Source organism: Colossoma macropomum, unplaced genomic scaffold (genome assembly GCF_904425465.1).
Source record: "Colossoma macropomum unplaced genomic scaffold, Colossoma_macropomum, whole genome shotgun sequence".
NCBI lineage: Eukaryota > Metazoa > Chordata > Actinopteri > Characiformes > Serrasalmidae > Colossoma > Colossoma macropomum.
The window spans coordinates 24,829-37,183 of NW_023495286.1; the positions used below are offsets into that span (position 1 = coordinate 24,829).

Here is a 12,355-nt window from a genome sequence, read left to right on the forward strand (position 1 = left end):
TGTTGAGGTCTGAGACTGTGAGGGCGACTCTAGAACCTTCACTTTAATCCGCTGCTGCTGCTGAAGGTTCAATGTGGCTGTGTGTAAAAGTCCAAATGCACCACACGCATGCATCAAGCATACAAATTGTCCTCCACAATGTCTGATAATCTGCTGCATTCCTTTTTTCATTAATTCTGACCAAATTTCCTGCAGTTGTTTATACGATAATCTATTTATTGAATATGTTCCTTCATTATCATTCCATTATTTTACGTCATGTTTGTTCAAATTCCTAACGACTGCAATAAATAAACGGGCAGCTGCTTCTAGCCAATCGTAGCGCAAGAGGCGGGGTTTGTCGGAATACGGGTGGGATTAGAAAAACAACGTCGTTGGGGTCGCAAGTTCCAAAACGGTGGTTCTCTGAAGAAAATAAAGTGGAGAAAAAGAAGAGCTTCGCGGTTTTGGAGAGAAACAGGAGCTGATCTGCTGAAGGTAAAGAGCTGTTTATCTCTTTTTCACTCTGTTTACACTGTTTATAACTCACTCTTACAGAAATAGAGAGAAACAGGAGCTGATCTGCTGAAGGTAAAGAGCTGTATATCTCTTTTTCACTCTGTTTACACTGTTTATAACTCACTCTTACAGAAATAGAGAAACAGGAGCTGATCTGCTGAAGGCAAAGAGCTGTTTATCTCTTTTTCACTCTGTTTACACTGTTTATAACTCACTCTTACAGAAATAGAGAGAAACAGGAGCTGATCTGCTGAAAGTAAAGAGCTATTTATCTCTTTTTCACTCTGTTGACACTGTTTATAACTCACTCTTACAGAAATAGAGAGAGACTTCAGTTTCTGCACTGATAGATTTTCTGAAAGTTACTCTAATGAATAGTTGAAGTGAATGTTTATAGGTTTGGGGGAGTGGGGGTTGTCTGTGTTGTTTGGGTGGGTGATGCTGGTTTAGTTTGGGTGGGGGCTGCTGGCTTAGTTTGGGTGGGGGGCTGTTGGTTTAGTTTGGTCGGGGGGGCTGCTGGTTTAGTTTGGGTGGGGTGGCAACAGTTTGCTCTTCAGTTTTGGTCATTAATTTTGCATGGGGGGGCCTGTTAAAGTGTGGGTGGTGGCTGCCTTTGAAGTGTGGCTGGTGATGGTGGGGGCAGTTTTGCTTAAATTTTCTTGGGGGAGTTTAGTCAGTGTTTACTAAGTTCAGGTTTTTAGATTACTAAATACTAAATCAGTACAGGTTGCACATCACAAACTATTTTTGTTAAACTAGGTTACATCTTCAATTAATAATGTGATTCTAGTTTAACTTCCAAATCTAAATATGAAACATCCGGTTCAGTGAGACCCGAGCTTACACCCACAGCTTCAGTTCAGTGAGACCATAGCTTACATCCACAGTTCCAGTTCACTGAGACCATAGCTTACATCCCAGTTCCAGTTCAGTGAGACCATAGCTTACATCCACATTTCCGGTTCAGTGAGACCAAAGCTTACATCCACAGCTCCAGTTCAGTCAGACCATAGCTTACATCTACAGCTCCAGTTCAGTGCAACCCCAGCTTACACCCACAGCTTCAGTTCAGTGAGACCATAGCTTACATCCACAGCTCCAGTTCAGTCAGACCATAGCTTACATCTACAGTTCTAGTTCAGGGGGACCATAGCTTACATCCACAGCTCCAGTTCAGTGGGACCATAGCTTACATCCACAGCTCCAGTTCAGTCAGACCATAGCTTACATCTACAGTTCCAGTTCAGTGAAACCATAGCTTACATCTACAACTCCAGTTCAGTGAGACCATAGCTTACATCTACAGTTTCAGTTCAGTGGGACCATAGCTTACATCTAAAGATCCAGTTTCCTTTAATGTTTTCCTCTTAAACGTCATGGTCTATAGAGCAAGTTAAATTCCTCTATACAGGCACAGCGAGGGTGACCAATGTGATACTATGATTTGCCACACCCTTTTCCACATCCTAGATGTATACTGTTTTTTGAATGTGGAGAAGCAGTATCAATGGCTTTCTCTTCACATCACACAGTTCCCTGTAGCTTACGCTTGGCGCGCTTGTTTTATTTTTAATAATGGCTGTCTAAAACACAACCAGCAGTGTTTGAGGCATCCCAATTTTACTTTAAGCTGTCCCAAGATGTGATCATGGTGTATCTGTCCCATTTGAGGTCCTACTTGAATGACTGTGCCAAGGAATTTGTTAAACTGGTCTGTATTTCCAGTGGATTGGGCTTCTTTCTGAAGTAAGCGGTCATCTCCAAGTTTATTTGGGTGTTCATAATTGTCAGATTTGACATAACAAGTGAAGTTGCGTTATCTGCTCAACTGATTAATGGACATGGTTTATAATAAAAGAGGAGAGATCACATAGCCTTGAGGAGCACCAGTGCTGAGACATAGAGGGTCAAGGCTGACCTAATGTTTAGTGATGGTAATGGGAGAAGGTGGAGGGTAGGGGTGGTCGTAGATAAATTAGAAATGAGAACTGGCAGAAATGAGGTGTGAAGAGGCTGCAGACAGGGTGCTGTAGTTCAGCAGGAGGGAAGCAGAAGATCTTTGTTTTTCATCTCATAAGTAAGAGATATTCAGTTGGTTTGTAACATCTGAGGCTTTTGGCTGCAGTTTAGGCTGTATGTTTTGCTGTCAGCACTCTATTAGGTTCTTTTTTTGGCAGTGCATACTTTCCCCAAGTCAGTGGAGAACCAGGGTCTTTGTTGTAGATGTAGATAGTTTGTGATGCAAGTCTCACAAAACATTGTGACAAAAATGTGCTTAAGTATTGTTGTATTACAGTAAACAAATCTAATACTTTAATGAAAAAAATCACTGAAATCTAGCAACATCAGTGTGGGTCATGAAGCAAAACTACATTAATATCTGGAGAGATCACTGTTTGTAGCAGCACAGCACATTTCTTGGAAAAAATAGTGATTTTTTTATCAGACTGCTGCAAAATAGGAGCAAAACCAAAAGTGTTGCATTTATATTTTTGTTACACTATACATAGTGTGTATGTATGTCACACTGTGACTCCTTTTTGTGTAGATTTAGGGAGATATATTAGATCACTGTATTGCTGAAAGATCCAGCTGTGAAGATGTTGCAAACTAGCTGAATATCTGTTACGAGAATGAAGATCTTCTGCCTCCCTCCTGCTGAACTACAGTGAGTCTACAACACTCTGTCTGCAGCCTCTTCACACCTCATCTCTGGCTGTGATTTGCAATAGAAAGCCATTTTGTAGAAACCAAGAAGTTCACCATGGTTCTGGAAAAGTTTCTTACATATTTCATGCTGATAAAGTTACCACACAGAAAATAATGCTCTTAGTCTTTGATGAACTTGGACAATAATGATGTCCTGGTGGAATGACTCATTGTATGACTTTAAGAAGCACCATATCAAGAACAGTCTGTGTGTGTTTTCTTGCAAGGTCTACGTTTGTGTGCTCTTATTGGAATTTTGCCATCTGTGATCATAGTAAAGCACATCACCTCAGTAAAAGACTGTTTTGACTGTTTAAAAAAAAAATCTGTTAAGTACTTTAATCCCTGATCAACCACTGTTATTCCTCATTTGTTCTCCTCTAGAATGATCTCCTTTTGCAAGTCTCCTGCTCCTAGGGACCACTTTCCTGCAAATTTTTAAATAAAATCCACAAATACATCATGAAACTGCTGAATGAAGGAAAGACTGAATATGATAAGATGGTGTCCAGAAGCTCCAGTACTCAGAAAACATCTTCTGATGTCCATATGACCACACCTCGCAGACCAACAGAAAAGATCACAGGCAAAAAAAAAACTCACCACTGCTCAGAGTGTGGAAAGAGTTTTACTAAACAGAGTCATCTCCAAGTACACCAGCGCATTCACACAGGAGAGAAACCGTATCACTGCTCAGAATGTGGAAAGAGTTTTACTGTACAGAGTCATCTCCAGATACACCAGCGCAATCACACAGGAGAGAAACCGCATCACTGCTCAGAGTGTGGGAAGAGTTTTACTAGAAAGAATAATCTACAGATACACCAGCACATTCACACAGGAGAGAAACCATATTACTGCTCCAAGTGTGGAAAGAGTTTTACTGTACAAAGTCATCTCAAAAGTCACCAGCGCATTCACACAGGAGAGAAACCGTATCACTGCTCAGAGTGTGGACAGAGTTTTAGTCAACAGAGTAATCTCCAAACACACCAGCGCATTCACACAGGAGAGAAACCGTATCACTGCTCAGAGTGTGGAAAGAGTTTTAGAGAAAGTGGTTCCCTCAAGAAACACCAGCGTATTCACACCCGAGAGAAAGTTTTTCAATCCAAGTCAATGTTGAAGAGAAGCTGTCATTTTCAAGTTTCAACCATGAAGGACATGAAGAGAAGATTCAGTTCCATGACCAAGCTCTGCTGTTCTGAGTGAGATGAAAAGGGCCCAGACTGAAACCTCCATCTAAACTGCACAGTGGAGAGTTGAATTATACTGTTCTCACTGCATAACAATCACTGGATAAAGGCAGACGAGTAGTTTGAGGTAGAATGTTTGGTCAGGCTTCAGTGGAAGAGGTTGTGAAGGTCCGCTAGTGAAAAGTCTGATTATGTATTGATGCATTTCATTTTCGGTGACCCTGGTCTTATGCCACTTAGATATGAATCAACAAAATGGTTATGATGTTTAGTTCTAGATTATGTAGCTCCTGTTTTTTTTATTTTTATTTTTTTATCATTTTTACCTGGATTGTCGCTTTGGTTCAAGTGGCCTTGTGTGGATCATGTATTCAGCAAATGAAATAAAAAGCTTAAATATGCATGACCATTTGGAGTTGTGCTTTCCAAGTTATGTTGTGTAATTGGCATGTTGTGTCAAATAAAATACAATTACTGGACCTTACGCTCTCCCACTGCTCACTATGTCTCAGAGGCCTATATTCCCATTATCTAGATACACAAACTTCTAGAATCAATACGAATGCCCATGGAATTAACTATGGTCTTCTTTACTCGTTCTGCAAACCGGATGCAGGTACCTTTGCCTCTTCCAGAATTTCAACCATCAGTCATAACTTGGAAACCTTGTCCAGTTGATCACAATAAAAACACTGTCCTACGATACCTAGTACCACACTGGCAGAATCAAACTGAGGATGGCAAAAAAGTACCTGGCTAAACTACAAAAGAAAACAAAAGCTAACTACTCTACACTTCCCTGGCCGGTAATCAAAAGTACATGTGGTAGTGCCTGCCCTCTGACCTAGGGAACTGGACAGAGTACACTTCTGTGGTGCGAATATATAGGTGTGCCACTCTTACCTGTTTGAAACCCCAGGTGGTACATATAAACAGTTGCTTGTGAAACAAAGTATGAGACCATGCCTTCAACATGTGATGGTAGTATGAGGGAAGATTGATTAGATTAGATTCAACTTTATTGTCATTGTGCAGAGTACAGGTACAGAGCCAATGAAATGCTGTTAGTGTCTAGCCTGAAGTGCAAAATACAGTATTATTCACATATAAAGTGCAAAAGGAGAGTATATAGTGGTAATATATATATATATATATATATATATATATATACAAAATAAATATATATACAAAATAAATATATATACAGAGTGAGTGGAGAGCGTACAATGGGGTAGTATGTCCTGTGAGAGCAGCATATGTAAAGATAAGTATGCAGAGTAACCTTGTCCAGTAATTGTTGGTGCTAATATGAATAGTGCAGTAATAGACTGTGCAAATATGCATAGCAAAATAATACTAGGACATAAAGTACAATACAGTGCAGTGAGTGCAATACACCTGACCCTGAGTGCATAAAACAGGGTCACAGCCTCAGGGAAGAACCTCTGCAGGAGCGGAGGCTTCTGTAATGCCTGCCATATGAGAGGGGGATGAAAAGGAAATGTAAAATGTTCTCAACGGAGGGTAACTGGGAACCTGTGATGCATTGGGCAGTTTTCACCACTTGCTGGAGCACTTTGCGGTCAGATGCAGAGTAGTTGCCGTACCACACTGAGATGCAGTTTGTGAGTATGCTCTCAATGATACAGTGGTAAAAGTTCACCAGTATCCTGGGAAACAGGTGAGCTTTCTTAAGGCTCCATAGGAAGTAAAGACACTGTTGCGCCTTCTTGACCATAATGGCGGAGTTTAGGGACCAGGTAAGATCATCAGATGTGAATACCAAGGAACTTGAAATCAGACACGCGCTCTATCTCAGCTCTGCAGATTTAGATGGGGGGAGTGTGTCTAGCTCCTACCCCCCCTGAGGTCCACTATGATCTCATTGGTTTTCTGGGTTTTGAGCACCAAGTTGTCCTAACACCATGCCATCAGGTGCTGCACCTCGTCCCTGTAGTCCATCTCATCGTCAGCTCTGATCAGGCCTGTCACCATGGTGTCATCTGCAAAGCCAGAGCCATAAACAGGAATACAGTCATGGGTTAACAGGGAGTACAGAAGAGGACTGAGCACACAGCCTTGTGGCATGCCAGTGTTCAGAGTGATGGGGGAGGAAGAGTTTGTCTAACTTAACAGTTTGAGGTCTGTCAGTCAGGAAGTACAGAATCCAACTGCACAGAGACATGCTAATACCATGCTGGCTAAACTTTAAGATCAGCTTGGAGGGGATCACTGTGTTAAATGCTGAACTAGAGTCAAGGTGGGTCAATAGAGTGTGGAGCGCCGTGGAAATGGCGTCCTCTGCTGACCTGTTGCAGTGATAGGTAAACAGGTGTGGGTCCAGTGTAACAGGCAGACAGGACTTCAAATGTGAAAGAACTAGTAGGTGAGTGCAACATGGCGGAAGTCACTCAAAGCTGAAGCAGTCGAATGCTTTGGCACTGGCACAGTGGTGGTGGTCTAGAAGCTAGTTGGAACAACTGCCGGAGTCAGCAACAAAATGTCTGTGAAAACCCCAGCCAACTGCTTAGCACAGGCTTTTAGCACACAGCCAGGTACTCCATCAGGCCCAGCTGCCTTTCGTGCATTCACCTTGCTCAGAATGTAACAGACATCAGTGGTGTATATTGTGAGTGGATGCTCATCAGGTGGTAAATCTTTTTTGGAGAAGACCACCTTGTTTCTCCTGTCGAAGCAAGCATAGAAGTGGTTAAGCTCATTGGGGAGTGAGGCATAGTTGGTAGGGGGCACATATGGGGGTTAGATGTTTGTAACAGTGTTTAGCCTTTGAGATGCCTCTTCTGAGATTGGCTCTGGCTGAGCTGTAAGCCTCCTAATCTCCACACCTGAAGGAACCCAGACAGCAAGCATGTTCAGTCGCATCTGCATTGCGGACTTGTGCCACATTTGGGCCAAGTAACTGTTAACAGCACTAGACACATTGCCGGTCAGTGGACTCAGAGCGCATTTGGGCCGGATGTTTAAAACTGACGCGCCTCATTTAAAATTTGCCCCTCCCCTTTTTTCCGCTCAGTCCTCTGCAGTTGTCAGTTGACTTTGACTGTAAAACTTGCTGCTGCTTTTGAGGTAAGGTGTGTTTTGTATTTTAAATTTTTGCATATTTATTAGAATTACGATCAGGAATCTTGGATTTTATTGTTTAACTTTTAATATGTTATTGAGTTTGACAAGCAAATAAGCTAAATTGTGGAGTTGCTAGAGGGGAGGACATCAATGCTAGCTAACTAGTTATGTTAGCTGAGGTAGTGAGTCAAATTGTCTAATTCCAACCTAAATTAACATTCGAGATTTCTCTTTAATTATGTTTAATAACGACATACTCTTAATCTTACATTATCTCCCTCACCCGGCTGTGTAACTAGCTAGCTAGCTAGCTAGCTTAGCTGGGTTGTGCTATGAGAGGCAACTGTTAGCATTCATTGGAAAATGTGAAAATGTTCTAAGAGCAGCTTTAATATTTCTGTCTATTTTAGGAAAGAAAACAAGTAAAGAAAACAGAGAAGTAAATTTGAGTGATTAATGTAAGAAACATCCATTAGCTAGAACCGTTAACCTATTTTGTGGTGTGTGGAACTAGCCAGCTAACGTTAGCTAGCTAAGCTGTATTAGCCAGTGCAAGCACTAACGTTAGTTTAACCATGTTATTTTTTATTTGCTTTTTTTGTAGTCAGATTTTACTATTTTTTACATAAAAAACATTTGAAAAATCTACAGTAACACAACCACAAAAAAAATGGTAATGTTACTTTTAATTATTTTTTTCTTGAATCTGCTGAAATAACATATACCAGTAACACAATCCTCTTATTTGGTTAAAAGTGTGGAAAATAACCCTCAGAAACAGTCAAAACGTGTTTCCCTTTGCCTAATCTTTTATTTGATGAAGCTTCAACTCTCACACTGCTGCTCCCACGGGCGCTTCGGTCTGAAAATTCTCAAAATTACGAAAAGAAAGTGTTTCTGCTATCATTACTAGCATTATTATTATTGTCTCTGTATGTACATCTGCTGATATGTTCAGAAGCATCAGCAGAGCTATTTACAGAGATGCTAAAGCTACTACTACTAGTAATAATAATAATAGCTTCACTAGTTTCGTCTTGTAATTTTGAGACGGTCTCTGTCTCTGAAGCAGACGCGGGCGAGCACAGTGATAGCGTGAGCTGAACCTATTGGCAAAAATAAAGGAATAGAAAAAGACCAAGAAAAGAACAGCGCAGTTCAGTACAAACTGGATTTGTTGTGTTTGTCATCTTTAATTTGGCCACGCAAGTGTAATTAATCTAATAAGACAGAACGTAACTACGAATGTCACACAAACTTTACCGTCCGATGTGGTGTGTGTAGCCTGATTGTGTGAAAGCTGAGACATGGCCGTGGTGGTCTAAAGTGGTCCTAAAACATACACAGTAACACAGTGATTTTTTTAAACATACATGCAGCTGCCTGCAGCACCGAGCGCGTTTAACTATCGCAGCTCAGTCATGTTGACATGCCAGGGCCTGTCTCCTACACTTCTCCCCGCCAGGGCCAGCCTCCTACATCTCTCTGCCAGGGCCAGCTTCCTACACCTCTCCGCCAGGGCCTGTCTCCTACGCCTCTCCCCACCAGGGCCAGCCTCCTACACCTTTCCGCCAGGGCCTGTCTCCTACACCTCTCCCCGCCAGGGCCTGTCTCCTACACATCTCCCCGCCAGGGCCAGCTTCCTACACCTCTCCCCACCAGGGCCAGCTTCCTACACCTCTCCGCCAGGGCCTGTCTCCTACACCTCTCCCCACCAGGGCCAGCCTCCTACACCTCTCCCCGCCAGGGCCAGCCTCCTACACCTCTCTGCCAGGGCCTGTCTCCTACATCTCTCCGCCAGGGCCTGTCTCCTACACCTCTCCCCGCCAGGGCCAGCCTCCTACACCTCTCCCCGCCAGGGCCTCTTTCACCACTTCTTTAGATCCAACTTCCTCCATGTCTGCTATAGAGTGAACATTCTTCTTCTAAGGTTTCACCCTCTCCCTGCCTGGGCCAGCCTCCTACACCTCTCTGCCAGGGCCAGCTTCCTACACCTCTCTGCCAGGGCCTGTCTCCTACACCTTTCTACCAGGGCCTGTCTCCTACACCTTTCCCCGCCAGGGCCAGCCTCCGACACCTCTCCGCCAGGGCCAGCCTCCTACACCTCTCCGCCAGGGCCTGTCTCCTACACTTCTCCCCGCCAGGGCCAGCCTCCTACACCCCTCCGCCAGGGCCTGTCTCCTACACCTCTCTGCCAGGGCCAGCTTTCTCCGCCAGGGCCTGTCTCCTACACCTCTCCCCGCCAGGGCCAGCCTCCTACACCTCTCTGCCAGGGCCAGCTTCCTCCGCCAGGGCCTGTCTCCTACACCTCTCCCCGCCAGGGCCAGCCTCCTACACCTCTCTGCCAGGGCCAGCTTCCTACACCTCTCTGCCAGGGCCAGCTTCCTTCACCTCTCTGCCAGGGTCAGCTTCCTACACCTCTCTGCCAGGGCCAGCCTCCTACACCTCTCTGCCAGGGCCAGCCTCCTACACCTCTCCCCACCAGGGTCAGCTTCCTACACCTCTCCCCGCCAGGGCCAGCCTCCTACACCTCTCTGCCAGGGCCAGCTTCCTACACCTCTCTGCCAGGGCCAGCCTCCTACACCTCTCTGCCAGGGCCAGCCTCCTACACCTCTCCCCACCAGGGCCAGCCTCCTACACCTCTCCGCACCAGGGTCAGCCTCCTACACCTCTCCGCCAGGGCAAGCCTCCTACACCTGTCCGCAAGGGTCAGTCTCCTACATCTCTCTGCCAGGGTCAGCCTCTTTCACCTCTCCGTCAGGCCCTCATGGTGAGCCAGCCTCCCACACGCCCTTTTTTTAGCCACTTTATCTGGAGTGGCCTCTGTTTTCCTCTGAAACCAACCTCTTTCACCACTTCTTTAGATCCAACTTCCTCCATGTCTGCTATAGAGTGAACATTCTTCTTCTAAGGTTTCACCCACCCTTTGAGAGGTCATAACCCCAATAAAACTGTGGGCTGCAAATATTGGCTGATTTGGGCCAACCAATGAATTGGTCAGACTCTTAATTGGACAGTAGTGCCAGTACTCCTCTGGCAGCGCACTCATTCTTATCATGTATTTTCAGTGTTGTAATTGTAATGGCTATTACAATTTCAGTGTACATCAAAAAATCTAAATAATCGCTAGATTATTCAATTACTAAAATAATCAATAGTGACAGCCCTGTTTTAAATAAAGTTATTAATATGTCGGATAGAGGAAAACATTGCATGGATTTGTTCAATTTCATCAGCAGCACACTTGATTCAGTTTAATGTAGGGTTGGCTGAAGCAGGTACTGGATGGTAACTGTAAATAATGGGCTTCCTCAATGAGAGCTTGAAAAAAAGGTCGTAAAGATCGTTACCATTCAGTTCACCGTTCAGCTGTCAACTACAGCAGTGATGAACTGCAAGAATTTTAAGTGATTTGAATTCCAGAACATGGATTAGAGCCCAACCAATATGAAAACTGTGACTGATACCAGTAATGATTGTTAAGAGGCTGGAAATTATGTTAACACTTAACAATATTGGCTGGTATTACTTTATATTGTAGTATTTTATATTGTATTGTTTTATACTCCAATTCATTTTAGTTGAACTGTGTTTCACTGATACAATTGTCATTTCTCAATGGTCACACTTCTTAATTTGACATTGTAAAACTCAGCATGGTAGTATTTTGTGTTCAAATTGCCAGTTAACCTTTATTATTGTGATGACATGAGCAGAGTTTATCAGTCTCTATCAGTGTTCAAAATTCTGTTTTCATAAAATCTGTTTTATGTCAGGTTATTACAATTGAAAACAAAGCAGCTAATTATCGCTTCTTTAATGGCAGGGTTTTTGTTGATAAGTCTACACCTCAGTACTGGCATTGTATTTTTTCTTGTTTGAATTCATTTTTTTAAAAAATGCTGTGCTGAAAACATAACGCCATTCAATAAACCTTTTTTGGAGTATTTGGTTTTATGTTTCCCTTTTTGAATTTCCCTTTTTTTGAAAACATTCATTATTAATGATTTGTGCATGTGGGATATGAAGCTCTGTGTTCATCCAGGGCTTCTGGTTAGGGAAGGTCTTTATTATTTTGTGAGTTGTCACTCTGTTCACACAGTTGTTGATATGTTCCAGGACAGAGTTGGTGTAAATGTCAATGTTGGTATGAGAGTCTGTGGTGGCCTGGGCTGCAAACACAATCCATTCTATGTGCTGGAACTGCCCCTTCCATCCAGATCTTCACAGATCTTGTTGTGGGTTTCACATGGTTAATGACTGGACTGTACTTGGGGAAGGAGGTGAAGTGGTCAGACTGTCACAAGTGGGGTGGGGTGGCTTTGTAGGTGTTAGCCACACTGCTGTAAACGTGACCCAAAGTTCTTTGTCCCCTTGTGGTGCAGGAGACAATTTGAAGAAACTGTGAAAGTACAGATCTCAAATTGATGTGATTAAAGTCCCCAGCAACAATGAAGGCTCCGTCTGGGTGGACAGTTTGCAGTTTGCTAATAGCAGCACAAGGATTTTTCATGGCCACATTAGCATTAGCATCTAGGGGGACATACAATGCAGCAGCAACAACACAGGTAAACTCGTGGAATATAGAAGGGTCTACACTTAATAATCAGGAATTCCAGATCAGCTGAGCAGTGGGTATCAACAACAACAGAGTCCATGCACCATGCTTTGTTTACATAAATACAAACACCACCACCGCGGCTCTTACCCGAAGCTGTAGCTGACATATCATCTCTGATGTTCTAAGTGATAGGGTGCACCCCTGTAGTTCCATCACACTGTTAGAAACGTTGTTTAGCCAAGTTTCCAAGAAAAACATGAAACTGCAGTCCATAAGCCTTTTCTGTGTGAGGGTCAAGCTTGTTCAG

The 12,355-nt window shown here is 43.4% G+C and overlaps 1 pseudogene; it reads left to right on the plus strand.

Annotated features, from left to right (window-relative positions):
• The window catches only part of LOC118801603, a 41,659-nt pseudogene that overhangs the window by 8,595 nt on the left and 20,709 nt on the right, over positions 1-12,355 (plus strand).